We start from the raw sequence: 27760 nt of genomic DNA on the forward strand, positions 1-27760 counted from the left end.
CGGAGGTGAATGCAGCTAACCACTGTAGTTAGAGTCCTGACAGCGCAGGCACGTTCATTTGCTCGTATACATGTGATGGAGACCGTGTCTGACACTGCTGTGGCGTACACCTTGGCCTAGGCTTTGCTGGGTATCGCCACTTGCATTGCAGCCAGCTGCCTTCGCGGGCGCCTCCGTGGCCATGGCCGTGATCGTCTAGTGGTTAGGACATTGCGTTGTGGCCGCAATAACCCAGGTTCGAATCCTGGTCACGGCAATTTTGAAAGTTTTGCCTTGCTGCCGTTGCAATGGCGAGTACTCGAAATGACAGTACTCTCTTGATTTTTTCACTCGTGTTCCGCAGGCCGCAGTTAGCACTACCACTTCATCCCCAACACGTAATGTCGCCTCCCAGAGCGCAGACGTCCGCTGCTCTCTGTAGTCGAAAAGGGCAGTCGTTTGAAGTGCGATGGATGAGCAGCCAGTCCCAGCAGAACAGGAAGCTGTGGCGTGCACTGTTTCTACAAATGCTAGGAACACTGGCGCACCAAGCAGCGCATGTAGCGTGGCCGAGCGCTTTAAGGCGCTGGTTTAAGGCACCAGTCTCTCTGTAGGCGCGGTTTCGAATCCCGTAGCTGCCGGGGGTTTTGATGTGATCGCGTTAACCTGCCGCTTTTCCTTCAAGTGTAACCTCCTTGAGCTCACATATGTTTGATACATGGAGCATTCTAGCTCCGCCTGACAGTTACAGCTACGATACTTTAGTGGTTAAGGAAAGCGCAGGTTCGAAACCTGGTCACGGCACGAAAACGTCTCTTGACGCTGTCTCCTTAACTGCGACAGCTACAGACAAGTGGCGTCGCTACCGTACGGCGGGCACGGCTTTTTCTTGCTGTGGATGGCCTAAAGAGACGCTTCCAGTGGGAGAGCAGTGGAAATACATGGCACGGCGATTGCCAAGATACTTCCATTTCGAAGTGATCTTTGTAGTACAAACGAAACGTTTTGCCGCTGCTGATCCAACGGTAACGTGGCCGAGCGGTCTAAGGCGCTGGTTTTAGGCACCAGTCTCTCCGGAGGCGTGGGTTCGAATCCCACCGTTGCCACTTTTTACGTCTCATTTTTGTGCCGTTGCGGTGTGTCCTCGTGGGGTAGGACGCAGCTCTTGTGACGCGCGTGTTGTGTAGGTAGCGTGGCCGAGCGGTCTAAGGCGCTGGTTTCAGGCACCATTCTCTTCGGAGGCGTGGGTTCCAATCCCACAGCTGCCGAACGTGTAATGTTTCCTGTGTCGAAGGCAGATGCACTCATTGCCCGCAAAGGAAACAGCACAACAAGGCGTGAGCGTCTGCTTGGTGAATTGTCGTAGAACAGTGCGTGGTGCAACGACAGGATCTGTAGGCACCTTTTGCTCTCATCATTGCTGGCGTTCGTCTCCACGAAATGCGTCCGGAGCACGCCGTTCTATAACGCGAGAGAGTGGATTTTTTACAGTTGTCGTCAGTTAACCGTGGGCGGCTGCTGCGTTCGCTGGAAAGAGCACTGCCGTCGTTGTCCGGTGTGGTCTAGTGGCTGGGATACCTGGCTCTCACCCAGGAGGCCCGGGTTCGATTCCCGGTACCGGAATTGCGCGTTTTTGTTGCTCCTCCTATGCGACTTGTCTCGACTTTGCTCGACTGACGCTACGCTGACGCGTGCAGAAAGCTACGTTAAGTATGACTCGCGGCAACACCTGACGGCGAGAGAGATGCGGCGTCTATCCACTTGTTATCGAGCCACATACCGGTACCTGTAGTCAAGAGGCTTGGAGGACTGCAAGACATTGCCACGGAGGTGAATGCAGCTAACCACTGTAGTTAGAGTCCTGACAGCGCAGGCACGTTCATTTGCTCGTATACATGTGATGGAGACCGTGTCTGACACTGCTGTGGCGTACACCTTGGCCTAGGCTTTGCTGGGTATCGCCACTTGCATTGCAGCCAGCTGCCTTCGCGGGCGCCTCCGTGGCCATGGCCGTGATCGTCTAGTGGTTAGGACATTGCGTTGTGGCCGCAATAACCCAGGTTCGAGTCCTGGTCACGGCAATTTTGAAAGTTTTGCCTTGCTGCCGTTGCAATGGCGAGTACTCGAAATGACAGTACTCTCTTGATTTTTTCACTCGTGTTCCGCAGGCCGCAGTTAGCACTACCACTTCATCCCCAACACGTAATGTCGCCTCCCAGAGCGCAGACGTCCGCTGCTCTCTGTAGTCGAAAAGGGCAGTCGTTTGAAGTGCGATGGATGAGCAGCCAGTCCCAGCAGAACAGGAAGCTGTGGCGTGCACTGTTTCTACAAATGCTAGGAACACTGGCGCACCAAGCAGCGCATGTAGCGTGGCCGAGCGCTTTAAGGCGCTGGTTTAAGGCACCAGTCTCTCTGTAGGCGCGGTTTCGAATCCCGTAGCTGCCGGGGGTTTTGATGTGATCGCGTTAACCTGCCGCTTTTCCTTCAAGTGTAACCTCCTTGAGCTCACATATGTTTGATACATGGAGCATTCTAGCTCCGCCTGACAGTTACAGCTACGATACTTTAGTGGTTAAGGAAAGCGCAGGTTCGAAACCTGGTCACGGCACGAAAACGTCTCTTGACGCTGTCTCCTTAACTGCGACAGCTACAGACAAGTGGCGTCGCTACCGTACGGCGGGCACGGCTTTTTCTTGCTGTGGATGGCCTAAAGAGACGCTTCCAGTGGGAGAGCAGTGGAAATACATGGCACGGCGATTGCCAAGATACTTCCATTTCGAAGTGATCTTTGTAGTACAAACGAAACGTTTTGCCGCTGCTGATCCAACGGTAACGTGGCCGAGCGGTCTAAGGCGCTGGTTTTAGGCACCAGTCTCTCCGGAGGCGTGGGTTCGAATCCCACCGTTGCCACTTTTTACGTCTCATTTTTGTGCCGTTGCGGTGTGTCCTCGTGGGGTAGGACGCAGCTCTTGTGACGCGCGTGTTGTGTAGGTAGCGTGGCCGAGCGGTCTAAGGCGCTGGTTTCAGGCACCATTCTCTTCGGAGGCGTGGGTTCCAATCCCACAGCTGCCGAACGTGTAATGTTTCCTGTGTCGAAGGCAGATGCACTCATTGCCCGCAAAGGAAACAGCACAACAAGGCGTGAGCGTCTGCTTGGTGAATTGTCGTAGAACAGTGCGTGGTGCAACGACAGGATTTGTAGGCACCTTTTGCTCTCATCATTGCTGGCGTTCGTCTCCACGAAATGCGTCCGGAGCACGCCGTTCTATAACGCGAGAGAGTGGATTTTTTACAGTTGTCGTCAGTTAACCGTGGGCGGCTGCTGCGTTCGCTGGAAAGAGCACTGCCGTCGTTGTCCGGTGTGGTCTAGTGGCTGGGATACCTGGCTCTCACCCAGGAGGCCCGGGTTCGATTCCCGGTACCGGAATTGCGCGTTTTTGTTGCTCCTCCTATGCGACTTGTCTCGACTTTGCTCGACTGACGCTACGCTGACGCGTGCAGAAAGCTACGTTAAGTATGACTCGCGGCAACACCTGACGGCGAGAGAGATGCGGCGTCTATCCACTTGTTATCGAGCCACATACCGGTACCTGTAGTCAAGAGGCTTGGAGGACTGCAAGACATTGCCACGGAGGTGAATGCAGCTAACCACTGTAGTTAGAGTCCTGACAGCGCAGGCACGTTCATTTGCTCGTATACATGTGATGGAGACCGTGTCTGACACTGCTGTGGCGTACACCTTGGCCTAGGCTTTGCTGGGTATCGCCACTTGCATTGCAGCCAGCTGCCTTCGCGGGCGCCTCCGTGGCCATGGCCGTGATCGTCTAGTGGTTAGGACATTGCGTTGTGGCCGCAATAACCCAGGTTCGAATCCTGGTCACGGCAATTTTGAAAGTTTTGCCTTGCTGCCGTTGCAATGGCGAGTACTCGAAATGACAGTACTCTCTTGATTTTTTCACTCGTGTTCCGCAGGCCGCAGTTAGCACTACCACTTCATCCCCAACACGTAATGTCGCCTCCCAGAGCGCAGACGTCCGCTGCTCTCTGTAGTCGAAAAGGGCAGTCGTTTGAAGTGCGATGGATGAGCAGCCAGTCCCAGCAGAACAGGAAGCTGTGGCGTGCACTGTTTCTACAAATGCTAGGAACACTGGCGCACCAAGCAGCGCATGTAGCGTGGCCGAGCGCTTTAAGGCGCTGGTTTAAGGCACCAGTCTCTCTGTAGGCGCGGTTTCGAATCCCGTAGCTGCCGGGGGTTTTGATGTGATCGCGTTAACCTGCCGCTTTTCCTTCAAGTGTAACCTCCTTGAGCTCACATATGTTTGATACATGGAGCATTCTAGCTCCGCCTGACAGTTACAGCTACGATACTTTAGTGGTTAAGGAAAGCGCAGGTTCGAAACCTGGTCACGGCACGAAAACGTCTCTTGACGCTGTCTCCTTAACTGCGACAGCTACAGACAAGTGGCGTCGCTACCGTACGGCGGGCACGGCTTTTTCTTGCTGTGGATGGCCTAAAGAGACGCTTCCAGTGGGAGAGCAGTGGAAATACATGGCACGGCGATTGCCAAGATACTTCCATTTCGAAGTGATCTTTGTAGTACAAACGAAACGTTTTGCCGCTGCTGATCCAACGGTAACGTGGCCGAGCGGTCTAAGGCGCTGGTTTTAGGCACCAGTCTCTCCGGAGGCGTGGGTTCGAATCCCACCGTTGCCACTTTTTACGTCTCATTTTTGTGCCGTTGCGGTGTGTCCTCGTGGGGTAGGACGCAGCTCTTGTGACGCGCGTGTTGTGTAGGTAGCGTGGCCGAGCGGTCTAAGGCGCTGGTTTCAGGCACCATTCTCTTCGGAGGCGTGGGTTCCAATCCCACAGCTGCCGAACGTGTAATGTTTCCTGTGTCGAAGGCAGATGCACTCATTGCCCGCAAAGGAAACAGCACAACAAGGCGTGAGCGTCTGCTTGGTGAATTGTCGTAGAACAGTGCGTGGTGCAACGACAGGATCTGTAGGCACCTTTTGCTCTCATCATTGCTGGCGTTCGTCTCCACGAAATGCGTCCGGAGCACGCCGTTCTATAACGCGAGAGAGTGGATTTTTTACAGTTGTCGTCAGTTAACCGTGGGCGGCTGCTGCGTTCGCTGGAAAGAGCACTGCCGTCGTTGTCCGGTGTGGTCTAGTGGCTGGGATACCTGGCTCTCACCCAGGAGGCCCGGGTTCGATTCCCGGTACCGGAATTGCGCGTTTTTGTTGCTCCTCCTATGCGACTTGTCTCGACTTTGCTCGACTGACGCTACGCTGACGCGTGCAGAAAGCTACGTTAAGTATGACTCGCGGCAACACCTGACGGCGAGAGAGATGCGGCGTCTATCCACTTGTTATCGAGCCACATACCGGTACCTGTAGTCAAGAGGCTTGGAGGACTGCAAGACATTGCCACGGAGGTGAATGCAGCTAACCACTGTAGTTAGAGTCCTGACAGCGCAGGCACGTTCATTTGCTCGTATACATGTGATGGAGACCGTGTCTGACACTGCTGTGGCGTACACCTTGGCCTAGGCTTTGCTGGGTATCGCCACTTGCATTGCAGCCAGCTGCCTTCGCGGGCGCCTCCGTGGCCATGGCCGTGATCGTCTAGTGGTTAGGACATTGCGTTGTGGCCGCAATAACCCAGGTTCGAGTCCTGGTCACGGCAATTTTGAAAGTTTTGCCTTGCTGCCGTTGCAATGGCGAGTACTCGAAATGACAGTACTCTCTTGATTTTTTCACTCGTGTTCCGCAGGCCGCAGTTAGCACTACCACTTCATCCCCAACACGTAATGTCGCCTCCCAGAGCGCAGACGTCCGCTGCTCTCTGTAGTCGAAAAGGGCAGTCGTTTGAAGTGCGATGGATGAGCAGCCAGTCCCAGCAGAACAGGAAGCTGTGGCGTGCACTGTTTCTACAAATGCTAGGAACACTGGCGCACCAAGCAGCGCATGTAGCGTGGCCGAGCGCTTTAAGGCGCTGGTTTAAGGCACCAGTCTCTCTGTAGGCGCGGTTTCGAATCCCGTAGCTGCCGGGGGTTTTGATGTGATCGCGTTAACCTGCCGCTTTTCCTTCAAGTGTAACCTCCTTGAGCTCACATATGTTTGATACATGGAGCATTCTAGCTCCGCCTGACAGTTACAGCTACGATACTTTAGTGGTTAAGGAAAGCGCAGGTTCGAAACCTGGTCACGGCACGAAAACGTCTCTTGACGCTGTCTCCTTAACTGCGACAGCTACAGACAAGTGGCGTCGCTACCGTACGGCGGGCACGGCTTTTTCTTGCTGTGGATGGCCTAAAGAGACGCTTCCAGTGGGAGAGCAGTGGAAATACATGGCACGGCGATTGCCAAGATACTTCCATTTCGAAGTGATCTTTGTAGTACAAACGAAACGTTTTGCCGCTGCTGATCCAACGGTAACGTGGCCGAGCGGTCTAAGGCGCTGGTTTTAGGCACCAGTCTCTCCGGAGGCGTGGGTTCGAATCCCACCGTTGCCACTTTTTACGTCTCATTTTTGTGCCGTTGCGGTGTGTCCTCGTGGGGTAGGACGCAGCTCTTGTGACGCGCGTGTTGTGTAGGTAGCGTGGCCGAGCGGTCTAAGGCGCTGGTTTCAGGCACCATTCTCTTCGGAGGCGTGGGTTCCAATCCCACAGCTGCCGAACGTGTAATGTTTCCTGTGTCGAAGGCAGATGCACTCATTGCCCGCAAAGGAAACAGCACAACAAGGCGTGAGCGTCTGCTTGGTGAATTGTCGTAGAACAGTGCGTGGTGCAACGACAGGATTTGTAGGCACCTTTTGCTCTCATCATTGCTGGCGTTCGTCTCCACGAAATGCGTCCGGAGCACGCCGTTCTATAACGCGAGAGAGTGGATTTTTTACAGTTGTCGTCAGTTAACCGTGGGCGGCTGCTGCGTTCGCTGGAAAGAGCAGTGCCGTCGTTGTCCGGTGTGGTCTAGTGGCTAGGATACCTGGCTCTCACCCAGGAGGCCCGGGTTCGATTCCCGGTACCGGAATTGCGCGTTTTTGTTGCTCCTCCTATGCGACTTGTCTCGACTTTGCTCGACTGACGCTACGCTGACGCGTGCAGAAAGCTACGTTAAGTATGACTCGCGGCAACACCTGACGGCGAGAGAGATGCGGCGTCTATCCACTTGTTATCGAGCCACATACCGGTACCTGTAGTCAAGAGGCTTGGAGGACTGCAAGACATTGCCACGGAGGTGAATGCAGCTAACCACTGTAGTTAGAGTCCTGACAGCGCAGGCACGTTCATTTGCTCGTATACATGTGATGGAGACCGTGTCTGACACTGCTGTGGCGTACACCTTGGCCTAGGCTTTGCTGGGTATCGCCACTTGCATTGCAGCCAGCTGCCTTCGCGGGCGCCTCCGTGGCCATGGCCGTGATCGTCTAGTGGTTAGGACATTGCGTTGTGGCCGCAATAACCCAGGTTCGAATCCTGGTCACGGCAATTTTGAAAGTTTTGCCTTGCTGCCGTTGCAATGGCGAGTACTCGAAATGACAGTACTCTCTTGATTTTTTCACTCGTGTTCCGCAGGCCGCAGTTAGCACTACCACTTCATCCCCAACACGTAATGTCGCCTCCCAGAGCGCAGACGTCCGCTGCTCTCTGTAGTCGAAAAGGGCAGTCGTTTGAAGTGCGATGGATGAGCAGCCAGTCCCAGCAGAACAGGAAGCTGTGGCGTGCACTGTTTCTACAAATGCTAGGAACACTGGCGCACCAAGCAGCGCATGTAGCGTGGCCGAGCGCTTTAAGGCGCTGGTTTAAGGCACCAGTCTCTCTGTAGGCGCGGTTTCGAATCCCGTAGCTGCCGGGGGTTTTGATGTGATCGCGTTAACCTGCCGCTTTTCCTTCAAGTGTAACCTCCTTGAGCTCACATATGTTTGATACATGGAGCATTCTAGCTCCGCCTGACAGTTACAGCTACGATACTTTAGTGGTTAAGGAAAGCGCAGGTTCGAAACCTGGTCACGGCACGAAAACGTCTCTTGACGCTGTCTCCTTAACTGCGACAGCTACAGACAAGTGGCGTCGCTACCGTACGGCGGGCACGGCTTTTTCTTGCTGTGGATGGCCTAAAGAGACGCTTCCAGTGGGAGAGCAGTGGAAATACATGGCACGGCGATTGCCAAGATACTTCCATTTCGAAGTGATCTTTGTAGTACAAACGAAACGTTTTGCCGCTGCTGATCCAACGGTAACGTGGCCGAGCGGTCTAAGGCGCTGGTTTTAGGCACCAGTCTCTCCGGAGGCGTGGGTTCGAATCCCACCGTTGCCACTTTTTACGTCTCATTTTTGTGCCGTTGCGGTGTGTCCTCGTGGGGTAGGACGCAGCTCTTGTGACGCGCGTGTTGTGTAGGTAGCGTGGCCGAGCGGTCTAAGGCGCTGGTTTCAGGCACCATTCTCTTCGGAGGCGTGGGTTCCAATCCCACAGCTGCCGAACGTGTAATGTTTCCTGTGTCGAAGGCAGATGCACTCATTGCCCGCAAAGGAAACAGCACAACAAGGCGTGAGCGTCTGCTTGGTGAATTGTCGTAGAACAGTGCGTGGTGCAACGACAGGATTTGTAGGCACCTTTTGCTCTCATCATTGCTGGCGTTCGTCTCCACGAAATGCGTCCGGAGCACGCCGTTCTATAACGCGAGAGAGTGGATTTTTTACAGTTGTCGTCAGTTAACCGTGGGCGGCTGCTGCGTTCGCTGGAAAGAGCACTGCCGTCGTTGTCCGGTGTGGTCTAGTGGCTAGGATACCTGGCTCTCACCCAGGAGGCCCGGGTTCGATTCCCGGTACCGGAATTGCGCGTTTTTGTTGCTCCTCCTATGCGACTTGTCTCGACTTTGCTCGACTGACGCTACGCTGACGCGTGCAGAAAGCTACGTTAAGTATGACTCGCGGCAACACCTGACGGCGAGAGAGATGCGGCGTCTATCCACTTGTTATCGAGCCACATACCGGTACCTGTAGTCAAGAGGCTTGGAGGACTGCAAGACATTGCCACGGAGGTGAATGCAGCTAACCACTGTAGTTAGAGTCCTGACAGCGCAGGCACGTTCATTTGCTCGTATACATGTGATGGAGACCGTGTCTGACACTGCTGTGGCGTACACCTTGGCCTAGGCTTTGCTGGGTATCGCCACTTGCATTGCAGCCAGCTGCCTTCGCGGGCGCCTCCGTGGCCATGGCCGTGATCGTCTAGTGGTTAGGACATTGCGTTGTGGCCGCAATAACCCAGGTTCGAATCCTGGTCACGGCAATTTTGAAAGTTTTGCCTTGCTGCCGTTGCAATGGCGAGTACTCGAAATGACAGTACTCTCTTGATTTTTTCACTCGTGTTCCGCAGGCCGCAGTTAGCACTACCACTTCATCCCCAACACGTAATGTCGCCTCCCAGAGCGCAGACGTCCGCTGCTCTCTGTAGTCGAAAAGGGCAGTCGTTTGAAGTGCGATGGATGAGCAGCCAGTCCCAGCAGAACAGGAAGCTGTGGCGTGCACTGTTTCTACAAATGCTAGGAACACTGGCGCACCAAGCAGCGCATGTAGCGTGGCCGAGCGCTTTAAGGCGCTGGTTTAAGGCACCAGTCTCTCTGTAGGCGCGGTTTCGAATCCCGTAGCTGCCGGGGGTTTTGATGTGATCGCGTTAACCTGCCGCTTTTCCTTCAAGTGTAACCTCCTTGAGCTCACATATGTTTGATACATGGAGCATTCTAGCTCCGCCTGACAGTTACAGCTACGATACTTTAGTGGTTAAGGAAAGCGCAGGTTCGAAACCTGGTCACGGCACGAAAACGTCTCTTGACGCTGTCTCCTTAACTGCGACAGCTACAGACAAGTGGCGTCGCTACCGTACGGCGGGCACGGCTTTTTCTTGCTGTGGATGGCCTAAAGAGACGCTTCCAGTGGGAGAGCAGTGGAAATACATGGCACGGCGATTGCCAAGATACTTCCATTTCGAAGTGATCTTTGTAGTACAAACGAAACGTTTTGCCGCTGCTGATCCAACGGTAACGTGGCCGAGCGGTCTAAGGCGCTGGTTTTAGGCACCAGTCTCTCCGGAGGCGTGGGTTCGAATCCCACCGTTGCCACTTTTTACGTCTCATTTTTGTGCCGTTGCGGTGTGTCCTCGTGGGGTAGGACGCAGCTCTTGTGACGCGCGTGTTGTGTAGGTAGCGTGGCCGAGCGGTCTAAGGCGCTGGTTTCAGGCACCATTCTCTTCGGAGGCGTGGGTTCCAATCCCACAGCTGCCGAACGTGTAATGTTTCCTGTGTCGAAGGCAGATGCACTCATTGCCCGCAAAGGAAACAGCACAACAAGGCGTGAGCGTCTGCTTGGTGAATTGTCGTAGAACAGTGCGTGGTGCAACGACAGGATTTGTAGGCACCTTTTGCTCTCATCATTGCTGGCGTTCGTCTCCACGAAATGCGTCCGGAGCACGCCGTTCTATAACGCGAGAGAGTGGATTTTTTACAGTTGTCGTCAGTTAACCGTGGGCGGCTGCTGCGTTCGCTGGAAAGAGCACTGCCGTCGTTGTCCGGTGTGGTCCAGTGGCTAGGATACCTGGCTCTCACCCAGGAGGCCCGGGTTCGATTCCCGGTACCGGAATTGCGCGTTTTTGTTGCTCCTCCTATGCGACTTGTCTCGACTTTGCTCGACTGACGCTACGCTGACGCGTGCAGAAAGCTACGTTAAGTATGACTCGCGGCAACACCTGACGGCGAGAGAGATGCGGCGTCTATCCACTTGTTATCGAGCCACATACCGGTACCTGTAGTCAAGAGGCTTGGAGGACTGCAAGACATTGCCACGGAGGTGAATGCAGCTAACCACTGTAGTTAGAGTCCTGACAGCGCAGGCACGTTCATTTGCTCGTATACATGTGATGGAGACCGTGTCTGACACTGCTGTGGCGTACACCTTGGCCTAGGCTTTGCTGGGTATCGCCACTTGCATTGCAGCCAGCTGCCTTCGCGGGCGCCTCCGTGGCCATGGCCGTGATCGTCTAGTGGTTAGGACATTGCGTTGTGGCCGCAATAACCCAGGTTCGAATCCTGGTCACGGCAATTTTGAAAGTTTTGCCTTGCTGCCGTTGCAATGGCGAGTACTCGAAATGACAGTACTCTCTTGATTTTTTCACTCGTGTTCCGCAGGCCGCAGTTAGCACTACCACTTCATCCCCAACACGTAATGTCGCCTCCCAGAGCGCAGACGTCCGCTGCTCTCTGTAGTCGAAAAGGGCAGTCGTTTGAAGTGCGATGGATGAGCAGCCAGTCCCAGCAGAACAGGAAGCTGTGGCGTGCACTGTTTCTACAAATGCTAGGAACACTGGCGCACCAAGCAGCGCATGTAGCGTGGCCGAGCGCTTTAAGGCGCTGGTTTAAGGCACCAGTCTCTCTGTAGGCGCGGTTTCGAATCCCGTAGCTGCCGGGGGTTTTGATGTGATCGCGTTAACCTGCCGCTTTTCCTTCAAGTGTAACCTCCTTGAGCTCACATATGTTTGATACATGGAGCATTCTAGCTCCGCCTGACAGTTACAGCTACGATACTTTAGTGGTTAAGGAAAGCGCAGGTTCGAAACCTGGTCACGGCACGAAAACGTCTCTTGACGCTGTCTCCTTAACTGCGACAGCTACAGACAAGTGGCGTCGCTACCGTACGGCGGGCACGGCTTTTTCTTGCTGTGGATGGCCTAAAGAGACGCTTCCAGTGGGAGAGCAGTGGAAATACATGGCACGGCGATTGCCAAGATACTTCCATTTCGAAGTGATCTTTGTAGTACAAACGAAACGTTTTGCCGCTGCTGATCCAACGGTAACGTGGCCGAGCGGTCTAAGGCGCTGGTTTTAGGCACCAGTCTCTCCGGAGGCGTGGGTTCGAATCCCACCGTTGCCACTTTTTACGTCTCATTTTTGTGCCGTTGCGGTGTGTCCTCGTGGGGTAGGACGCAGCTCTTGTGACGCGCGTGTTGTGTAGGTAGCGTGGCCGAGCGGTCTAAGGCGCTGGTTTCAGGCACCATTCTCTTCGGAGGCGTGGGTTCCAATCCCACAGCTGCCGAACGTGTAATGTTTCCTGTGTCGAAGGCAGATGCACTCATTGCCCGCAAAGGAAACAGCACAACAAGGCGTGAGCGTCTGCTTGGTGAATTGTCGTAGAACAGTGCGTGGTGCAACGACAGGATTTGTAGGCACCTTTTGCTCTCATCATTGCTGGCGTTCGTCTCCACGAAATGCGTCCGGAGCACGCCGTTCTATAACGCGAGAGAGTGGATTTTTTACAGTTGTCGTCAGTTAACCGTGGGCGGCTGCTGCGTTCGCTGGAAAGAGCACTGCCGTCGTTGTCCGGTGTGGTCTAGTGGCTAGGATACCTGGCTCTCACCCAGGAGGCCCGGGTTCGATTCCCGGTACCGGAATTGCGCGTTTTTGTTGCTCCTCCTATGCGACTTGTCTCGACTTTGCTCGACTGACGCTACGCTGACGCGTGCAGAAAGCTACGTTAAGTATGACTCGCGGCAACACCTGACGGCGAGAGAGATGCGGCGTCTATCCACTTGTTATCGAGCCACATACCGGTACCTGTAGTCAAGAGGCTTGGAGGACTGCAAGACATTGCCACGGAGGTGAATGCAGCTAACCACTGTAGTTAGAGTCCTGACAGCGCAGGCACGTTCATTTGCTCGTATACATGTGATGGAGACCGTGTCTGACACTGCTGTGGCGTACACCTTGGCCTAGGCTTTGCTGGGTATCGCCACTTGCATTGCAGCCAGCTGCCTTCGCGGGCGCCTCCGTGGCCATGGCCGTGATCGTCTAGTGGTTAGGACATTGCGTTGTGGCCGCAATAACCCAGGTTCGAATCCTGGTCACGGCAATTTTGAAAGTTTTGCCTTGCTGCCGTTGCAATGGCGAGTACTCGAAATGACAGTACTCTCTTGATTTTTTCACTCGTGTTCCGCAGGCCGCAGTTAGCACTACCACTTCATCCCCAACACGTAATGTCGCCTCCCAGAGCGCAGACGTCCGCTGCTCTCTGTAGTCGAAAAGGGCAGTCGTTTGAAGTGCGATGGATGAGCAGCCAGTCCCAGCAGAACAGGAAGCTGTGGCGTGCACTGTTTCTACAAATGCTAGGAACACTGGCGCACCAAGCAGCGCATGTAGCGTGGCCGAGCGCTTTAAGGCGCTGGTTTAAGGCACCAGTCTCTCTGTAGGCGCGGTTTCGAATCCCGTAGCTGCCGGGGGTTTTGATGTGATCGCGTTAACCTGCCGCTTTTCCTTCAAGTGTAACCTCCTTGAGCTCACATATGTTTGATACATGGAGCATTCTAGCTCCGCCTGACAGTTACAGCTACGATACTTTAGTGGTTAAGGAAAGCGCAGGTTCGAAACCTGGTCACGGCACGAAAACGTCTCTTGACGCTGTCTCCTTAACTGCGACAGCTACAGACAAGTGGCGTCGCTACCGTACGGCGGGCACGGCTTTTTCTTGCTGTGGATGGCCTAAAGAGACGCTTCCAGTGGGAGAGCAGTGGAAATACATGGCACGGCGATTGCCAAGATACTTCCATTTCGAAGTGATCTTTGTAGTACAAACGAAACGTTTTGCCGCTGCTGATCCAACGGTAACGTGGCCGAGCGGTCTAAGGCGCTGGTTTTAGGCACCAGTCTCTCCGGAGGCGTGGGTTCGAATCCCACCGTTGCCACTTTTTACGTCTCATTTTTGTGCCGTTGCGGTGTGTCCTCGTGGGGTAGGACGCAGCTCTTGTGACGCGCGTGTTGTGTAGGTAGCGTGGCCGAGCGGTCTAAGGCGCTGGTTTCAGGCACCATTCTCTTCGGAGGCGTGGGTTCCAATCCCACAGCTGCCGAACGTGTAATGTTTCCTGTGTCGAAGGCAGATGCACTCATTGCCCGCAAAGGAAACAGCACAACAAGGCGTGAGCGTCTGCTTGGTGAATTGTCGTAGAACAGTGCGTGGTGCAACGACAGGATTTGTAGGCACCTTTTGCTCTCATCATTGCTGGCGTTCGTCTCCACGAAATGCGTCCGGAGCACGCCGTTCTATAACGCGAGAGAGTGGATTTTTTACAGTTGTCGTCAGTTAACCGTGGGCGGCTGCTGCGTTCGCTGGAAAGAGCACTGCCGTCGTTGTCCGGTGTGGTCTAGTGGCTAGGATACCTGGCTCTCACCCAGGAGGCCCGGGTTCGATTCCCGGTACCGGAATTGCGCGTTTTTGTTGCTCCTCCTATGCGACTTGTCTCGACTTTGCTCGACTGACGCTACGCTGACGCGTGCAGAAAGCTACGTTAAGTATGACTCGCGGCAACACCTGACGGCGAGAGAGATGCGGCGTCTATCCACTTGTTATCGAGCCACATACCGGTACCTGTAGTCAAGAGGCTTGGAGGACTGCAAGACATTGCCACGGAGGTGAATGCAGCTAACCACTGTAGTTAGAGTCCTGACAGCGCAGGCACGTTCATTTGCTCGTATACATGTGATGGAGACCGTGTCTGACACTGCTGTGGCGTACACCTTGGCCTAGGCTTTGCTGGGTATCGCCACTTGCATTGCAGCCAGCTGCCTTCGCGGGCGCCTCCGTGGCCATGGCCGTGATCGTCTAGTGGTTAGGACATTGCGTTGTGGCCGCAATAACCCAGGTTCGAATCCTGGTCACGGCAATTTTGAAAGTTTTGCCTTGCTGCCGTTGCAATGGCGAGTACTCGAAATGACAGTACTCTCTTGATTTTTTCACTCGTGTTCCGCAGGCCGCAGTTAGCACTACCACTTCATCCCCAACACGTAATGTCGCCTCCCAGAGCGCAGACGTCCGCTGCTCTCTGTAGTCGAAAAGGGCAGTCGTTTGAAGTGCGATGGATGAGCAGCCAGTCCCAGCAGAACAGGAAGCTGTGGCGTGCACTGTTTCTACAAATGCTAGGAACACTGGCGCACCAAGCAGCGCATGTAGCGTGGCCGAGCGCTTTAAGGCGCTGGTTTAAGGCACCAGTCTCTCTGTAGGCGCGGTTTCGAATCCCGTAGCTGCCGGGGGTTTTGATGTGATCGCGTTAACCTGCCGCTTTTCCTTCAAGTGTAACCTCCTTGAGCTCACATATGTTTGATACATGGAGCATTCTAGCTCCGCCTGACAGTTACAGCTACGATACTTTAGTGGTTAAGGAAAGCGCAGGTTCGAAACCTGGTCACGGCACGAAAACGTCTCTTGACGCTGTCTCCTTAACTGCGACAGCTACAGACAAGTGGCGTCGCTACCGTACGGCGGGCACGGCTTTTTCTTGCTGTGGATGGCCTAAAGAGACGCTTCCAGTGGGAGAGCAGTGGAAATACATGGCACGGCGATTGCCAAGATACTTCCATTTCGAAGTGATCTTTGTAGTACAAACGAAACGTTTTGCCGCTGCTGATCCAACGGTAACGTGGCCGAGCGGTCTAAGGCGCTGGTTTTAGGCACCAGTCTCTCCGGAGGCGTGGGTTCGAATCCCACCGTTGCCACTTTTTACGTCTCATTTTTGTGCCGTTGCGGTGTGTCCTCGTGGGGTAGGACGCAGCTCTTGTGACGCGCGTGTTGTGTAGGTAGCGTGGCCGAGCGGTCTAAGGCGCTGGTTTCAGGCACCATTCTCTTCGGAGGCGTGGGTTCCAATCCCACAGCTGCCGAACGTGTAATGTTTCCTGTGTCGAAGGCAGATGCACTCATTGCCCGCAAAGGAAACAGCACAACAAGGCGTGAGCGTCTGCTTGGTGAATTGTCGTAGAACAGTGCGTGGTGCAACGACAGGATTTGTAGGCACCTTTTGCTCTCATCATTGCTGGCGTTCGTCTCCACGAAATGCGTCCGGAGCACGCCGTTCTATAACGCGAGAGAGTGGATTTTTTACAGTTGTCGTCAGTTAACCGTGGGCGGCTGCTGCGTTCGCTGGAAAGAGCACTGCCGTCGTTGTCCGGTGTGGTCTAGTGGCTAGGATACCTGGCTCTCACCCAGGAGGCCCGGGTTCGATTCCCGGTACCGGAATTGCGCGTTTTTGTTGCTCCTCCTATGCGACTTGTCTCGACTTTGCTCGACTGACGCTACGCTGACGCGTGCAGAAAGCTACGTTAAGTATGACTCGCGGCAACACCTGACGGCGAGAGAGATGCGGCGTCTATCCACTTGTTATCGAGCCACATACCGGTACCTGTAGTCAAGAGGCTTGGAGGACTGCAAGACATTGCCACGGAGGTGAATGCAGCTAACCACTGTAGTTAGAGTCCTGACAGCGCAGGCACGTTCATTTGCTCGTATACATGTGATGGAGACCGTGTCTGACACTGCTGTGGCGTACACCTTGGCCTAGGCTTTGCTGGGTATCGCCACTTGCATTGCAGCCAGCTGCCTTCGCGGGCGCCTCCGTGGCCATGGCCGTGATCGTCTAGTGGTTAGGACATTGCGTTGTGGCCGCAATAACCCAGGTTCGAATCCTGGTCACGGCAATTTTGAAAGTTTTGCCTTGCTGCCGTTGCAATGGCGAGTACTCGAAATGACAGTACTCTCTTGATTTTTTCACTCGTGTTCCGCAGGCCGCAGTTAGCACTACCACTTCATCCCCAACACGTAATGTCGCCTCCCAGAGCGCAGACGTCCGCTGCTCTCTGTAGTCGAAAAGGGCAGTCGTTTGAAGTGCGATGGATGAGCAGCCAGTCCCAGCAGAACAGGAAGCTGTGGCGTGCACTGTTTCTACAAATGCTAGGAACACTGGCGCACCAAGCAGCGCATGTAGCGTGGCCGAGCGCTTTAAGGCGCTGGTTTAAGGCACCAGTCTCTCTGTAGGCGCGGTTTCGAATCCCGTAGCTGCCGGGGGTTTTGATGTGATCGCGTTAACCTGCCGCTTTTCCTTCAAGTGTAACCTCCTTGAGCTCACATATGTTTGATACATGGAGCATTCTAGCTCCGCCTGACAGTTACAGCTACGATACTTTAGTGGTTAAGGAAAGCGCAGGTTCGAAACCTGGTCACGGCACGAAAACGTCTCTTGACGCTGTCTCCTTAACTGCGACAGCTACAGACAAGTGGCGTCGCTACCGTACGGCGGGCACGGCTTTTTCTTGCTGTGGATGGCCTAAAGAGACGCTTCCAGTGGGAGAGCAGTGGAAATACATGGCACGGCGATTGCCAAGATACTTCCATTTCGAAGTGATCTTTGTAGTACAAACGAAACGTTTTGCCGCTGCTGATCCAACGGTAACGTGGCCGAGCGGTCTAAGGCGCTGGTTTTAGGCACCAGTCTCTCCGGAGGCGTGGGTTCGAATCCCACCGTTGCCACTTTTTACGTCTCATTTTTGTGCCGTTGCGGTGTGTCCTCGTGGGGTAGGACGCAGCTCTTGTGACGCGCGTGTTGTGTAGGTAGCGTGGCCGAGCGGTCTAAGGCGCTGGTTTCAGGCACCATTCTCTTCGGAGGCGTGGGTTCCAATCCCACAGCTGCCGAACGTGTAATGTTTCCTGTGTCGAAGGCAGATGCACTCATTGCCCGCAAAGGAAACAGCACAACAAGGCGTGAGCGTCTGCTTGGTGAATTGTCGTAGAACAGTGCGTGGTGCAACGACAGGATTTGTAGGCACCTTTTGCTCTCATCATTGCTGGCGTTCGTCTCCACGAAATGCGTCCGGAGCACGCCGTTCTATAACGCGAGAGAGTGGATTTTTTACAGTTGTCGTCAGTTAACCGTGGGCGGCTGCTGCGTTCGCTGGAAAGAGCACTGCCGTCGTTGTCCGGTGTGGTCTAGTGGCTAGGATACCTGGCTCTCACCCAGGAGGCCTGGGTTCGATTCCCGGTACCGGAATTGCGCGTTTTTGTTGCTCCTCCTATGCGACTTGTCTCGACTTTGCTCGACTGACGCTACGCTGACGCGTGCAGAAAGCTACGTTAAGTATGACTCGCGGCAACACCTGACGGCGAGAGAGATGCGGCGTCTATCCACTTGTTATCGAGCCACATACCGGTACCTGTAGTCAAGAGGCTTGGAGGACTGCAAGACATTGCCACGGAGGTGAATGCAGCTAACCACTGTAGTTAGAGTCCTGACAGCGCAGGCACGTTCATTTGCTCGTATACATGTGATGGAGACCGTGTCTGACACTGCTGTGGCGTACACCTTGGCCTAGGCTTTGCTGGGTATCGCCACTTGCATTGCAGCCAGCTGCCTTCGCGGGCGCCTCCGTGGCCATGGCCGTGATCGTCTAGTGGTTAGGACATTGCGTTGTGGCCGCAATAACCCAGGTTCGAATCCTGGTCACGGCAATTTTGAAAGTTTTGCCTTGCTGCCGTTGCAATGGCGAGTACTCGAAATGACAGTACTCTCTTGATTTTTTCACTCGTGTTCCGCAGGCCGCAGTTAGCACTACCACTTCATCCCCAACACGTAATGTCGCCTCCCAGAGCGCAGACGTCCGCTGCTCTCTGTAGTCGAAAAGGGCAGTCGTTTGAAGTGCGATGGATGAGCAGCCAGTCCCAGCAGAACAGGAAGCTGTGGCGTGCACTGTTTCTACAAATGCTAGGAACACTGGCGCACCAAGCAGCGCATGTAGCGTGGCCGAGCGCTTTAAGGCGCTGGTTTAAGGCACCAGTCTCTCTGTAGGCGCGGTTTCGAATCCCGTAGCTGCCGGGGGTTTTGATGTGATCGCGTTAACCTGCCGCTTTTCCTTCAAGTGTAACCTCCTTGAGCTCACATATGTTTGATACATGGAGCATTCTAGCTCCGCCTGACAGTTACAGCTACGATACTTTAGTGGTTAAGGAAAGCGCAGGTTCGAAACCTGGTCACGGCACGAAAACGTCTCTTGACGCTGTCTCCTTAACTGCGACAGCTACAGACAAGTGGCGTCGCTACCGTACGGCGGGCACGGCTTTTTCTTGCTGTGGATGGCCTAAAGAGACGCTTCCAGTGGGAGAGCAGTGGAAATACATGGCACGGCGATTGCCAAGATACTTCCATTTCGAAGTGATCTTTGTAGTACAAACGAAACGTTTTGCCGCTGCTGATCCAACGGTAACGTGGCCGAGCGGTCTAAGGAGCTGGTTTTAGGCACCAGTCTCTCCGGAGGCGTGGGTTCGAATCCCACCGTTGCCACTTTTTACGTCTCATTTTTGTGCCGTTGCGGTGTGTCCTCGTGGGGTAGGACGCAGCTCTTGTGACGCGCGTGTTGTGTAGGTAGCGTGGCCGAGCGGTCTAAGGCGCTGGTTTCAGGCACCATTCTCTTCGGAGGCGTGGGTTCCAATCCCACAGCTGCCGAACGTGTAATGTTTCCTGTGTCGAAGGCAGATGCACTCATTGCCCGCAAAGGAAACAGCACAACAAGGCGTGAGCGTCTGCTTGGTGAATTGTCGTAGAACAGTGCGTGGTGCAACGACAGGATTTGTAGGCACCTTTTGCTCTCATCATTGCTGGCGTTCGTCTCCACGAAATGCGTCCGGAGCACGCCGTTCTATAACGCGAGAGAGTGGATTTTTTACAGTTGTCGTCAGTTAACCGTGGGCGGCTGCTGCGTTCGCTGGAAAGAGCACTGCCGTCGTTGTCCGGTGTGGTCTAGTGGCTAGGATACCTGGCTCTCACCCAGGAGGCCCGGGTTCGATTCCCGGTACCGGAATTGCGCGTTTTTGTTGCTCCTCCTATGCGACTTGTCTCGACTTTGCTCGACTGACGCTACGCTGACGCGTGCAGAAAGCTACGTTAAGTATGACTCGCGGCAACACCTGACGGCGAGAGAGATGCGGCGTCTATCCACTTGTTATCGAGCCACATACCGGTACCTGTAGTCAAGAGGCTTGGAGGACTGCAAGACATTGCCACGGAGGTGAATGCAGCTAACCACTGTAGTTAGAGTCCTGACAGCGCAGGCACGTTCATTTGCTCGTATACATGTGATGGAGACCGTGTCTGACACTGCTGTGGCGTACACCTTGGCCTAGGCTTTGCTGGGTATCGCCACTTGCATTGCAGCCAGCTGCCTTCGCGGGCGCCTCCGTGGCCATGGCCGTGATCGTCTAGTGGTTAGGACATTGCGTTGTGGCCGCAATAACCCAGGTTAGAATCCTGGTCACGGCAATTTTGAAAGTTTTGCCTTGCTGCCGTTGCAATGGCGAGTACTCGAAATGACAGTACTCTCTTGATTTTTTCACTCGTGTTCCGCAGGCCGCAGTTAGCACTACCACTTCATCCCCAACACGTAATGTCGCCTCCCAGAGCGCAGACGTCCGCTGCTCTCTGTAGTCGAAAAGGGCAGTCGTTTGAAGTGCGATGGATGAGCAGCCAGTCCCAGCAGAACAGGAAGCTGTGGCGTGCACTGTTTCTACAAATGCTAGGAACACTGGCGCACCAAGCAGCGCATGTAGCGTGGCCGAGCGCTTTAAGGCGCTGGTTTAAGGCACCAGTCTCTCTGTAGGCGCGGTTTCGAATCCCGTAGCTGCCGGGGGTTTTGATGTGATCGCGTTAACCTGCCGCTTTTCCTTCAAGTGTAACCTCCTTGAGCTCACATATGTTTGATACATGGAGCATTCTAGCTCCGCCTGACAGTTACAGCTACGATACTTTAGTGGTTAAGGAAAGCGCAGGTTCGAAACCTGGTCACGGCACGAAAACGTCTCTTGACGCTGTCTCCTTAACTGCGACAGCTACAGACAAGTGACGTCGCTACCGTACGGCGGGCACGGCTTTTTCTTGCTGTGGATGGCCTAAAGAGACGCTTCCAGTGGGAGAGCAGTGGAAATACATGGCACGGCGATTGCCAAGATACTTCCATTTCGAAGTGATCTTTGTAGTACAAACGAAACGTTTTGCCGCTGCTGATCCAACGGTAACGTGGCCGAGCGGTCTAAGGAGCTGGTTTTAGGCACCAGTCTCTCCGGAGGCGTGGGTTCGAATCCCACCGTTGCCACTTTTTACGTCTCATTTTTGTGCCGTTGCGGTGTGTCCTCGTGGGGTAGGACGCAGCTCTTGTGACGCGCGTGTTGTGTAGGTAGCGTGGCCGAGCGGTCTAAGGCGCTGGTTTCAGGCACCATTCTCTTCGGAGGCGTGGGTTCCAATCCCACAGCTGCCGAACGTGTAATGTTTCCTGTGTCGAAGGCAGATGCACTCATTGCCCGCAAAGGAAACAGCACAACAAGGCGTGAGCGTCTGCTTGGTGAATTGTCGTAGAACAGTGCGTGGTGCAACGACAGGATTTGTAGGCACCTTTTGCTCTCATCATTGCTGGCGTTCGTCTCCACGAAATGCGTCCGGAGCACGCCGTTCTATAACGCGAGAGAGTGGATTTTTTACAGTTGTCGTCAGTTAACCGTGGGCGGCTGCTGCGTTCGCTGGAAAGAGCACTGCCGTCGTTGTCCGGTGTGGTCCAGTGGCTAGGATACCTGGCTCTCACCCAGGAGGCCCGGGTTCGATTCCCGGTACCGGAATTGCGCGTTTTTGTTGCTCCTCCTATGCGACTTGTCTCGACTTTGCTCGACTGACGCTACGCTGACGCGTGCAGAAAGCTACGTTAAGTATGACTCGCGGCAACACCTGACGGCGAGAGAGATGCGGCGTCTATCCACTTGTTATCGAGCCACATACCGGTACCTGTAGTCAAGAGGCTTGGAGGACTGCAAGACATTGCCACGGAGGTGAATGCAGCTAACCACTGTAGTTAGAGTCCTGACAGCGCAGGCACGTTCATTTGCTCGTATACATGTGATGGAGACCGTGTCTGACACTGCTGTGGCGTACACCTTGGCCTAGGCTTTGCTGGGTATCGCCACTTGCATTGCAGCCAGCTGCCTTCGCGGGCGCCTCCGTGGCCATGGCCGTGATCGTCTAGTGGTTAGGACATTGCGTTGTGGCCGCAATAACCCAGGTTCGAATCCTGGTCACGGCAATTTTGAAAGTTTTGCCTTGCTGCCGTTGCAATGGCGAGTACTCGAAATGACAGTACTCTCTTGATTTTTTCACTCGTGTTCCGCAGGCCGCAGTTAGCACTACCACTTCATCCCCAACACGTAATGTCGCCTCCCAGAGCGCAGACGTCCGCTGCTCTCTGTAGTCGAAAAGGGCAGTCGTTTGAAGTGCGATGGATGAGCAGCCAGTCCCAGCAGAACAGGAAGCTGTGGCGTGCACTGTTTCTACAAATGCTAGGAACACTGGCGCACCAAGCAGCGCATGTAGCGTGGCCGAGCGCTTTAAGGCGCTGGTTTAAGGCACCAGTCTCTCTGTAGGCGCGGTTTCGAATCCCGTAGCTGCCGGGGGTTTTGATGTGATCGCGTTAACCTGCCGCTTTTCCTTCAAGTGTAACCTCCTTGAGCTCACATATGTTTGATACATGGAGCATTCTAGCTCCGCCTGACAGTTACAGCTACGATACTTTAGTGGTTAAGGAAAGCGCAGGTTCGAAACCTGGTCACGGCACGAAAACGTCTCTTGACGCTGTCTCCTTAACTGCGACAGCTACAGACAAGTGGCGTCGCTACCGTACGGCGGGTACGGCTTTTTCTTGCTGTGGATGGCCTAAAGAGACGCTTCCAGTGGGAGAGCAGTGGAAATACATGGCACGGCGATTGCCAAGATACTTCCATTTCGAAGTGATCTTTGTAGTACAAACGAAACGTTTTGCCGCTGCTGATCCAACGGTAACGTGGCCGAGCGGTCTAAGGCGCTGGTTTTAGGCACCAGTCTCTCCGGAGGCGTGGGTTCGAATCCCACCGTTGCCACTTTTTACGTCTCATTTTTGTGCCGTTGCGGTGTGTCCTCGTGGGGTAGGACGCAGCTCTTGTGACGCGCGTGTTGTGTAGGTAGCGTGGCCGAGCGGTCTAAGGCGCTGGTTTCAGGCACCATTCTCTTCGGAGGCGTGGGTTCCAATCCCACAGCTGCCGAACGTGTAATGTTTCCTGTGTCGAAGGCAGATGCACTCATTGCCCGCAAAGGAAACAGCACAACAAGGCGTGAGCGTCTGCTTGGTGAATTGTCGTAGAACAGTGCGTGGTGCAACGACAGGATTTGTAGGCACCTTTTGCTCTCATCATTGCTGGCGTTCGTCTCCACGAAATGCGTCCGGAGCACGCCGTTCTATAACGCGAGAGAGTGGATTTTTTACAGTTGTCGTCAGTTAACCGTGGGCGGCTGCTGCGTTCGCTGGAAAGAGCACTGCCGTCGTTGTCCGGTGTGGTCTAGTGGCTAGGATACCTGGCTCTCACCCAGGAGGCCCGGGTTCGATTCCCGGTACCGGAATTGCGCGTTTTTGTTGCTCCTCCTATGCGACTTGTCTCGACTTTGCTCGACTGACGCTACGCTGACGCGTGCAGAAAGCTACGTTAAGTATGACTCGCGGCAACACCTGACGGCGAGAGAGATGCGGCGTCTATCCACTTGTTATCGAGCCACATACCGGTACCTGTAGTCAAGAGGCTTGGAGGACTGCAAGACATTGCCACGGAGGTGAATGCAGCTAACCACTGTAGTTAGAGTCCTGACAGCGCAGGCACGTTCATTTGCTCGTATACATGTGATGGAGACCGTGTCTGACACTGCTGTGGCGTACACCTTGGCCTAGGCTTTGCTGGGTATCGCCACTTGCATTGCAGCCAGCTGCCTTCGCGGGCGCCTCCGTGGCCATGGCCGTGATCGTCTAGTGGTTAGGACATTGCGTTGTGGCCGCAATAACCCAGGTTCGAATCCTGGTCACGGCAATTTTGAAAGTTTTGCCTTGCTGCCGTTGCAATGGCGAGTACTCGAAATGACAGTACTCTCTTGATTTTTTCACTCGTGTTCCGCAGGCCGCAGTTAGCACTACCACTTCATCCCCAACACGTAATGTCGCCTCCCAGAGCGCAGACGTCCGCTGCTCTCTGTAGTCGAAAAGGGCAGTCGTTTGAAGTGCGATGGATGAGCAGCCAGTCCCAGCAGAACAGGAAGCTGTGGCGTGCACTGTTTCTACAAATGCTAGGAACACTGGCGCACCAAGCAGCGCATGTAGCGTGGCCGAGCGCTTTAAGGCGCTGGTTTAAGGCACCAGTCTCTCTGTAGGCGCGGTTTCGAATCCCGTAGCTGCCGGGGGTTTTGATGTGATCGCGTTAACCTGCCGCTTTTCCTTCAAGTGTAACCTCCTTGAGCTCACATATGTTTGATACATGGAGCATTCTAGCTCCGCCTGACAGTTACAGCTACGATACTTTAGTGGTTAAGGAAAGCGCAGGTTCGAAACCTGGTCACGGCACGAAAACGTCTCTTGACGCTGTCTCCTTAACTGCGACAGCTACAGACAAGTGGCGTCGCTACCGTACGGCGGGCACGGCTTTTTCTTGCTGTGGATGGCCTAAAGAGACGCTTCCAGTGGGAGAGCAGTGGAAATACATGGCACGGCGATTGCCAAGATACTTCCATTTCGAAGTGATCTTTGTAGTACAAACGAAACGTTTTGCCGCTGCTGATCCAACGGTAACGTGGCCGAGCGGTCTAAGGCGCTGGTTTTAGGCACCAGTCTCTCCGGAGGCGTGGGTTCGAATCCCACCGTTGCCACTTTTTACGTCTCATTTTTGTGCCGTTGCGGTGTGTCCTCGTGGGGTAGGACGCAGCTCTTGTGACGCGCGTGTTGTGTAGGTAGCGTGGCCGAGCGGTCTAAGGCGCTGGTTTCAGGCACCATTCTCTTCGGAGGCGTGGGTTCCAATCCCACAGCTGCCGAACGTGTAATGTTTCCTGTGTCGAAGGCAGATGCACTCATTGCCCGCAAAGGAAACAGCACAACAAGGCGTGAGCGTCTGCTTGGTGAATTGTCGTAGAACAGTGCGTGGTGCAACGACAGGATTTGTAGGCACCTTTTGCTCTCATCATTGCTGGCGTTCGTCTCCACGAAATGCGTCCGGAGCACGCCGTTCTATAACGCGAGAGAGTGGATTTTTTACAGTTGTCGTCAGTTAACCGTGGGCGGCTGCTGCGTTCGCTGGAAAGAGCACTGCCGTCGTTGTCCGGTGTGGTCTAGTGGCTAGGATACCTGGCTCTCACCCAGGAGGCCCGGGTTCGATTCCCGGTACCGGAATTGCGCGTTTTTGTTGCTCCTCCTATGCGACTTGTCTCGACTTTGCTCGACTGACGCTACGCTGACGCGTGCAGAAAGCTACGTTAAGTATGACTCGCGGCAACACCTGACGGCGAGAGAGATGCGGCGTCTATCCACTTGTTATCGAGCCACATACCGGTACCTGTAGTCAAGAGGCTTGGAGGACTGCAAGACATTGCCACGGAGGTGAATGCAGCTAACCACTGTAGTTAGAGTCCTGACAGCGCAGGCACGTTCATTTGCTCGTATACATGTGATGGAGACCGTGTCTGACACTGCTGTGGCGTACACCTTGGCCTAGGCTTTGCTGGGTATCGCCACTTGCATTGCAGCCAGCTGCCTTCGCGGGCGCCTCCGTGGCCATGGCCGTGATCGTCTAGTGGTTAGGACATTGCGTTGTGGCCGCAATAACCCAGGTTCGAATCCTGGTCACGGCAATTTTGAAAGTTTTGCCTTGCTGCCGTTGCAATGGCGAGTACTCGAAATGACAGTACTCTCTTGATTTTTTCACTCGTGTTCCGCAGGCCGCAGTTAGCACTACCACTTCATCCCCAACACGTAATGTCGCCTCCCAGAGCGCAGACGTCTGCTGCTCTCTGTAGTCGAAAAGGGCAGTCGTTTGAAGTGCGATGGATGAGCAGCCAGTCCCAGCAGAACAGGAAGCTGTGGCGTGCACTGTTTCTACAAATGCTAGGAACACTGGCGCACCAAGCAGCGCATGTAGCGTGGCCGAGCGCTTTAAGGCGCTGGTTTAAGGCACCAGTCTCTCTGTAGGCGCGGTTTCGAATCCCGTAGCTGCCGGGGGTTTTGATGTGATCGCGTTAACCTGCCGCTTTTCCTTCAAGTGTAACCTCCTTGAGCTCACATATGTTTGATACATGGAGCATTCTAGCTCCGCCTGACAGTTACAGCTACGATACTTTAGTGGTTAAGGAAAGCGCAGGTTCGAAACCTGGTCACGGCACGAAAACGTCTCTTGACGCTGTCTCCTTAACTGCGACAGCTACAGACAAGTGGCGTCGCTACCGTACGGCGGGCACGGCTTTTTCTTGCTGTGGATGGCCTAAAGAGACGCTTCCAGTGGGAGAGCAGTGGAAATACATGGCACGGCGATTGCCAAGATACTTCCATTTCGAAGTGATCTTTGTAGTACAAACGAAACGTTTTGCCGCTGCTGATCCAACGGTAACGTGGCCGAGCGGTCTAAGGCGCTGGTTTTAGGCACCAGTCTCTCCGGAGGCGTGGGTTCGAATCCCACCGTTGCCACTTTTTACGTCTCATTTTTGTGCCGTTGCGGTGTGTCCTCGTGGGGTAGGACGCAGCTCTTGTGACGCGCGTGTTGTGTAGGTAGCGTGGCCGAGCGGTCTAAGGCGCTGGTTTCAGGCACCATTCTCTTCGGAGGCGTGGGTTCCAATCCCACAGCTGCCGAACGTGTAATGTTTCCTGTGTCGAAGGCAGATGCACTCATTGCCCGCAAAGGAAACAGCACAACAAGGCGTGAGCGTCTGCTTGGTGAATTGTCGTAGAACAGTGCGTGGTGCAACGACAGGATTTGTAGGCACCTTTTGCTCTCATCATTGCTGGCGTTCGTCTCCACGAAATGCGTCCGGAGCACGCCGTTCTATAACGCGAGAGAGTGGATTTTTTACAGTTGTCGTCAGTTAACCGTGGGCGGCTGCTGCGTTCGCTGGAAAGAGCACTGCCGTCGTTGTCCGGTGTGGTCTAGTGGCTAGGATACCTGGCTCTCACCCAGGAGGCCCGGGTTCGATTCCCGGTACCGGAATTGCGCGTTTTTGTTGCTCCTCCTATGCGACTTGTCTCGACTTTGCTCGACTGACGCTACGCTGACGCGTGCAGAAAGCTACGTTAAGTATGACTCGCGGCAACACCTGACGGCGAGAGAGATGCGGCGTCTATCCACTTGTTATCGAGCCACATACCGGTACCTGTAGTCAAGAGGCTTGGAGGACTGCAAGACATTGCCACGGAGGTGAATGCAGCTAACCACTGTAGTTAGAGTCCTGACAGCGCAGGCACGTTCATTTGCTCGTATACATGTGATGGAGACCGTGTCTGACACTGCTGTGGCGTACACCTTGGCCTAGGCTTTGCTGGGTATCGCCACTTGCATTGCAGCCAGCTGCCTTCGCGGGCGCCTCCGTGGCCATGGCCGTGATCGTCTAGTGGTTAGGACATTGCGTTGTGGCCGCAATAACCCAGGTTCGAATCCTGGTCACGGCAATTTTGAAAGTTTTGCCTTGCTGCCGTTGCAATGGCGAGTACTCGAAATGACAGTACTCTCTTGATTTTTTCACTCGTGTTCCGCAGGCCGCAGTTAGCACTACCACTTCATCCCCAACACGTAATGTCGCCTCCCAGAGCGCAGACGTCCGCTGCTCTCTGTAGTCGAAAAGGGCAGTCGTTTGAAGTGCGATGGATGAGCAGCCAGTCCCAGCAGAACAGGAAGCTGTGGCGTGCACTGTTTCTACAAATGCTAGGAACACTGGCGCACCAAGCAGCGCATGTAGCGTGGCCGAGCGCTTTAAGGCGCTGGTTTAAGGCACCAGTCTCTCTGTAGGCGCGGTTTCGAATCCCGTAGCTGCCGGGGGTTTTGATGTGATCGCGTTAACCTGCCGCTTTTCCTTCAAGTGTAACCTCCTTGAGCTCACATATGTTTGATACATG

The 27760-nt window shown here is 54.4% G+C and overlaps 46 non-coding genes across 46 annotated transcripts; all 46 read left to right on the forward strand.

Moving 5' to 3' along the window:
• The first annotated feature begins 184 nt into the window (after positions 1-184).
• Trnah-gug lies at positions 185-256 on the forward strand. The gene has a single exon. It is a non-coding gene; the product is annotated as a tRNA-His (tRNA).
• A 747-nt stretch (positions 257-1003) lies between these two features.
• On the forward strand, positions 1004-1085 carry Trnal-uag. The gene has a single exon. It is a non-coding gene; the product is annotated as a tRNA-Leu (tRNA).
• Positions 1086-1530: 445 nt separating this feature from the next.
• On the forward strand, positions 1531-1602 carry Trnae-cuc. The gene has a single exon. It is a non-coding gene; the product is annotated as a tRNA-Glu (tRNA).
• Positions 1603-1988: 386 nt separating this feature from the next.
• Positions 1989-2060, forward strand: Trnah-gug. Its single transcript has one exon. It is a non-coding gene; the product is annotated as a tRNA-His (tRNA).
• A 747-nt stretch (positions 2061-2807) lies between these two features.
• Trnal-uag lies at positions 2808-2889 on the forward strand. The gene has a single exon. It is a non-coding gene; the product is annotated as a tRNA-Leu (tRNA).
• Positions 2890-3334: 445 nt separating this feature from the next.
• Positions 3335-3406, forward strand: Trnae-cuc. The gene has a single exon. It is a non-coding gene; the product is annotated as a tRNA-Glu (tRNA).
• Positions 3407-3792: 386 nt separating this feature from the next.
• Trnah-gug lies at positions 3793-3864 on the forward strand. The gene has a single exon. It is a non-coding gene; the product is annotated as a tRNA-His (tRNA).
• A 747-nt stretch (positions 3865-4611) lies between these two features.
• Trnal-uag lies at positions 4612-4693 on the forward strand. The gene has a single exon. It is a non-coding gene; the product is annotated as a tRNA-Leu (tRNA).
• Positions 4694-5138: 445 nt separating this feature from the next.
• On the forward strand, positions 5139-5210 carry Trnae-cuc. The gene has a single exon. It is a non-coding gene; the product is annotated as a tRNA-Glu (tRNA).
• Positions 5211-5596: 386 nt separating this feature from the next.
• Positions 5597-5668, forward strand: Trnah-gug. The gene has a single exon. It is a non-coding gene; the product is annotated as a tRNA-His (tRNA).
• Positions 5669-6415: 747 nt separating this feature from the next.
• Positions 6416-6497, forward strand: Trnal-uag. The gene has a single exon. It is a non-coding gene; the product is annotated as a tRNA-Leu (tRNA).
• A 445-nt stretch (positions 6498-6942) lies between these two features.
• Positions 6943-7014, forward strand: Trnae-cuc. The gene has a single exon. It is a non-coding gene; the product is annotated as a tRNA-Glu (tRNA).
• Positions 7015-7400: 386 nt separating this feature from the next.
• Trnah-gug lies at positions 7401-7472 on the forward strand. Its single transcript has one exon. It is a non-coding gene; the product is annotated as a tRNA-His (tRNA).
• A 747-nt stretch (positions 7473-8219) lies between these two features.
• Trnal-uag lies at positions 8220-8301 on the forward strand. The gene has a single exon. It is a non-coding gene; the product is annotated as a tRNA-Leu (tRNA).
• A 445-nt stretch (positions 8302-8746) lies between these two features.
• On the forward strand, positions 8747-8818 carry Trnae-cuc. The gene has a single exon. It is a non-coding gene; the product is annotated as a tRNA-Glu (tRNA).
• A 386-nt stretch (positions 8819-9204) lies between these two features.
• On the forward strand, positions 9205-9276 carry Trnah-gug. Its single transcript has one exon. It is a non-coding gene; the product is annotated as a tRNA-His (tRNA).
• A 747-nt stretch (positions 9277-10023) lies between these two features.
• On the forward strand, positions 10024-10105 carry Trnal-uag. Its single transcript has one exon. It is a non-coding gene; the product is annotated as a tRNA-Leu (tRNA).
• Positions 10106-10550: 445 nt separating this feature from the next.
• Trnae-cuc lies at positions 10551-10622 on the forward strand. Its single transcript has one exon. It is a non-coding gene; the product is annotated as a tRNA-Glu (tRNA).
• Positions 10623-11008: 386 nt separating this feature from the next.
• On the forward strand, positions 11009-11080 carry Trnah-gug. The gene has a single exon. It is a non-coding gene; the product is annotated as a tRNA-His (tRNA).
• A 747-nt stretch (positions 11081-11827) lies between these two features.
• Positions 11828-11909, forward strand: Trnal-uag. Its single transcript has one exon. It is a non-coding gene; the product is annotated as a tRNA-Leu (tRNA).
• Positions 11910-12354: 445 nt separating this feature from the next.
• On the forward strand, positions 12355-12426 carry Trnae-cuc. Its single transcript has one exon. It is a non-coding gene; the product is annotated as a tRNA-Glu (tRNA).
• Positions 12427-12812: 386 nt separating this feature from the next.
• Trnah-gug lies at positions 12813-12884 on the forward strand. Its single transcript has one exon. It is a non-coding gene; the product is annotated as a tRNA-His (tRNA).
• Positions 12885-13631: 747 nt separating this feature from the next.
• Positions 13632-13713, forward strand: Trnal-uag. Its single transcript has one exon. It is a non-coding gene; the product is annotated as a tRNA-Leu (tRNA).
• Positions 13714-14158: 445 nt separating this feature from the next.
• Trnae-cuc lies at positions 14159-14230 on the forward strand. Its single transcript has one exon. It is a non-coding gene; the product is annotated as a tRNA-Glu (tRNA).
• Positions 14231-14616: 386 nt separating this feature from the next.
• Positions 14617-14688, forward strand: Trnah-gug. The gene has a single exon. It is a non-coding gene; the product is annotated as a tRNA-His (tRNA).
• Positions 14689-15435: 747 nt separating this feature from the next.
• Positions 15436-15517, forward strand: Trnal-uag. Its single transcript has one exon. It is a non-coding gene; the product is annotated as a tRNA-Leu (tRNA).
• A 445-nt stretch (positions 15518-15962) lies between these two features.
• On the forward strand, positions 15963-16034 carry Trnae-cuc. Its single transcript has one exon. It is a non-coding gene; the product is annotated as a tRNA-Glu (tRNA).
• Positions 16035-16420: 386 nt separating this feature from the next.
• Positions 16421-16492, forward strand: Trnah-gug. The gene has a single exon. It is a non-coding gene; the product is annotated as a tRNA-His (tRNA).
• Positions 16493-17239: 747 nt separating this feature from the next.
• Trnal-uag lies at positions 17240-17321 on the forward strand. Its single transcript has one exon. It is a non-coding gene; the product is annotated as a tRNA-Leu (tRNA).
• A 445-nt stretch (positions 17322-17766) lies between these two features.
• Trnae-cuc lies at positions 17767-17838 on the forward strand. Its single transcript has one exon. It is a non-coding gene; the product is annotated as a tRNA-Glu (tRNA).
• A 386-nt stretch (positions 17839-18224) lies between these two features.
• On the forward strand, positions 18225-18296 carry Trnah-gug. The gene has a single exon. It is a non-coding gene; the product is annotated as a tRNA-His (tRNA).
• Positions 18297-19043: 747 nt separating this feature from the next.
• Trnal-uag lies at positions 19044-19125 on the forward strand. Its single transcript has one exon. It is a non-coding gene; the product is annotated as a tRNA-Leu (tRNA).
• Positions 19126-19570: 445 nt separating this feature from the next.
• On the forward strand, positions 19571-19642 carry Trnae-cuc. Its single transcript has one exon. It is a non-coding gene; the product is annotated as a tRNA-Glu (tRNA).
• A 386-nt stretch (positions 19643-20028) lies between these two features.
• On the forward strand, positions 20029-20100 carry Trnah-gug. Its single transcript has one exon. It is a non-coding gene; the product is annotated as a tRNA-His (tRNA).
• Positions 20101-20847: 747 nt separating this feature from the next.
• On the forward strand, positions 20848-20929 carry Trnal-uag. The gene has a single exon. It is a non-coding gene; the product is annotated as a tRNA-Leu (tRNA).
• Positions 20930-21374: 445 nt separating this feature from the next.
• Trnae-cuc lies at positions 21375-21446 on the forward strand. Its single transcript has one exon. It is a non-coding gene; the product is annotated as a tRNA-Glu (tRNA).
• A 386-nt stretch (positions 21447-21832) lies between these two features.
• On the forward strand, positions 21833-21904 carry Trnah-gug. Its single transcript has one exon. It is a non-coding gene; the product is annotated as a tRNA-His (tRNA).
• A 747-nt stretch (positions 21905-22651) lies between these two features.
• Positions 22652-22733, forward strand: Trnal-uag. Its single transcript has one exon. It is a non-coding gene; the product is annotated as a tRNA-Leu (tRNA).
• Positions 22734-23178: 445 nt separating this feature from the next.
• Trnae-cuc lies at positions 23179-23250 on the forward strand. Its single transcript has one exon. It is a non-coding gene; the product is annotated as a tRNA-Glu (tRNA).
• A 386-nt stretch (positions 23251-23636) lies between these two features.
• On the forward strand, positions 23637-23708 carry Trnah-gug. Its single transcript has one exon. It is a non-coding gene; the product is annotated as a tRNA-His (tRNA).
• Positions 23709-24455: 747 nt separating this feature from the next.
• Positions 24456-24537, forward strand: Trnal-uag. Its single transcript has one exon. It is a non-coding gene; the product is annotated as a tRNA-Leu (tRNA).
• A 445-nt stretch (positions 24538-24982) lies between these two features.
• Trnae-cuc lies at positions 24983-25054 on the forward strand. Its single transcript has one exon. It is a non-coding gene; the product is annotated as a tRNA-Glu (tRNA).
• Positions 25055-25440: 386 nt separating this feature from the next.
• Positions 25441-25512, forward strand: Trnah-gug. The gene has a single exon. It is a non-coding gene; the product is annotated as a tRNA-His (tRNA).
• Positions 25513-26259: 747 nt separating this feature from the next.
• On the forward strand, positions 26260-26341 carry Trnal-uag. The gene has a single exon. It is a non-coding gene; the product is annotated as a tRNA-Leu (tRNA).
• A 445-nt stretch (positions 26342-26786) lies between these two features.
• Trnae-cuc lies at positions 26787-26858 on the forward strand. The gene has a single exon. It is a non-coding gene; the product is annotated as a tRNA-Glu (tRNA).
• Positions 26859-27244: 386 nt separating this feature from the next.
• Positions 27245-27316, forward strand: Trnah-gug. The gene has a single exon. It is a non-coding gene; the product is annotated as a tRNA-His (tRNA).
• Positions 27317-27760: the final 444 nt, after the last annotated feature.

Source organism: Schistocerca piceifrons, unplaced genomic scaffold (genome assembly GCF_021461385.2).
Source record: "Schistocerca piceifrons isolate TAMUIC-IGC-003096 unplaced genomic scaffold, iqSchPice1.1 HiC_scaffold_622, whole genome shotgun sequence".
NCBI classification, from domain to species: domain Eukaryota; kingdom Metazoa; phylum Arthropoda; class Insecta; order Orthoptera; family Acrididae; genus Schistocerca; species Schistocerca piceifrons.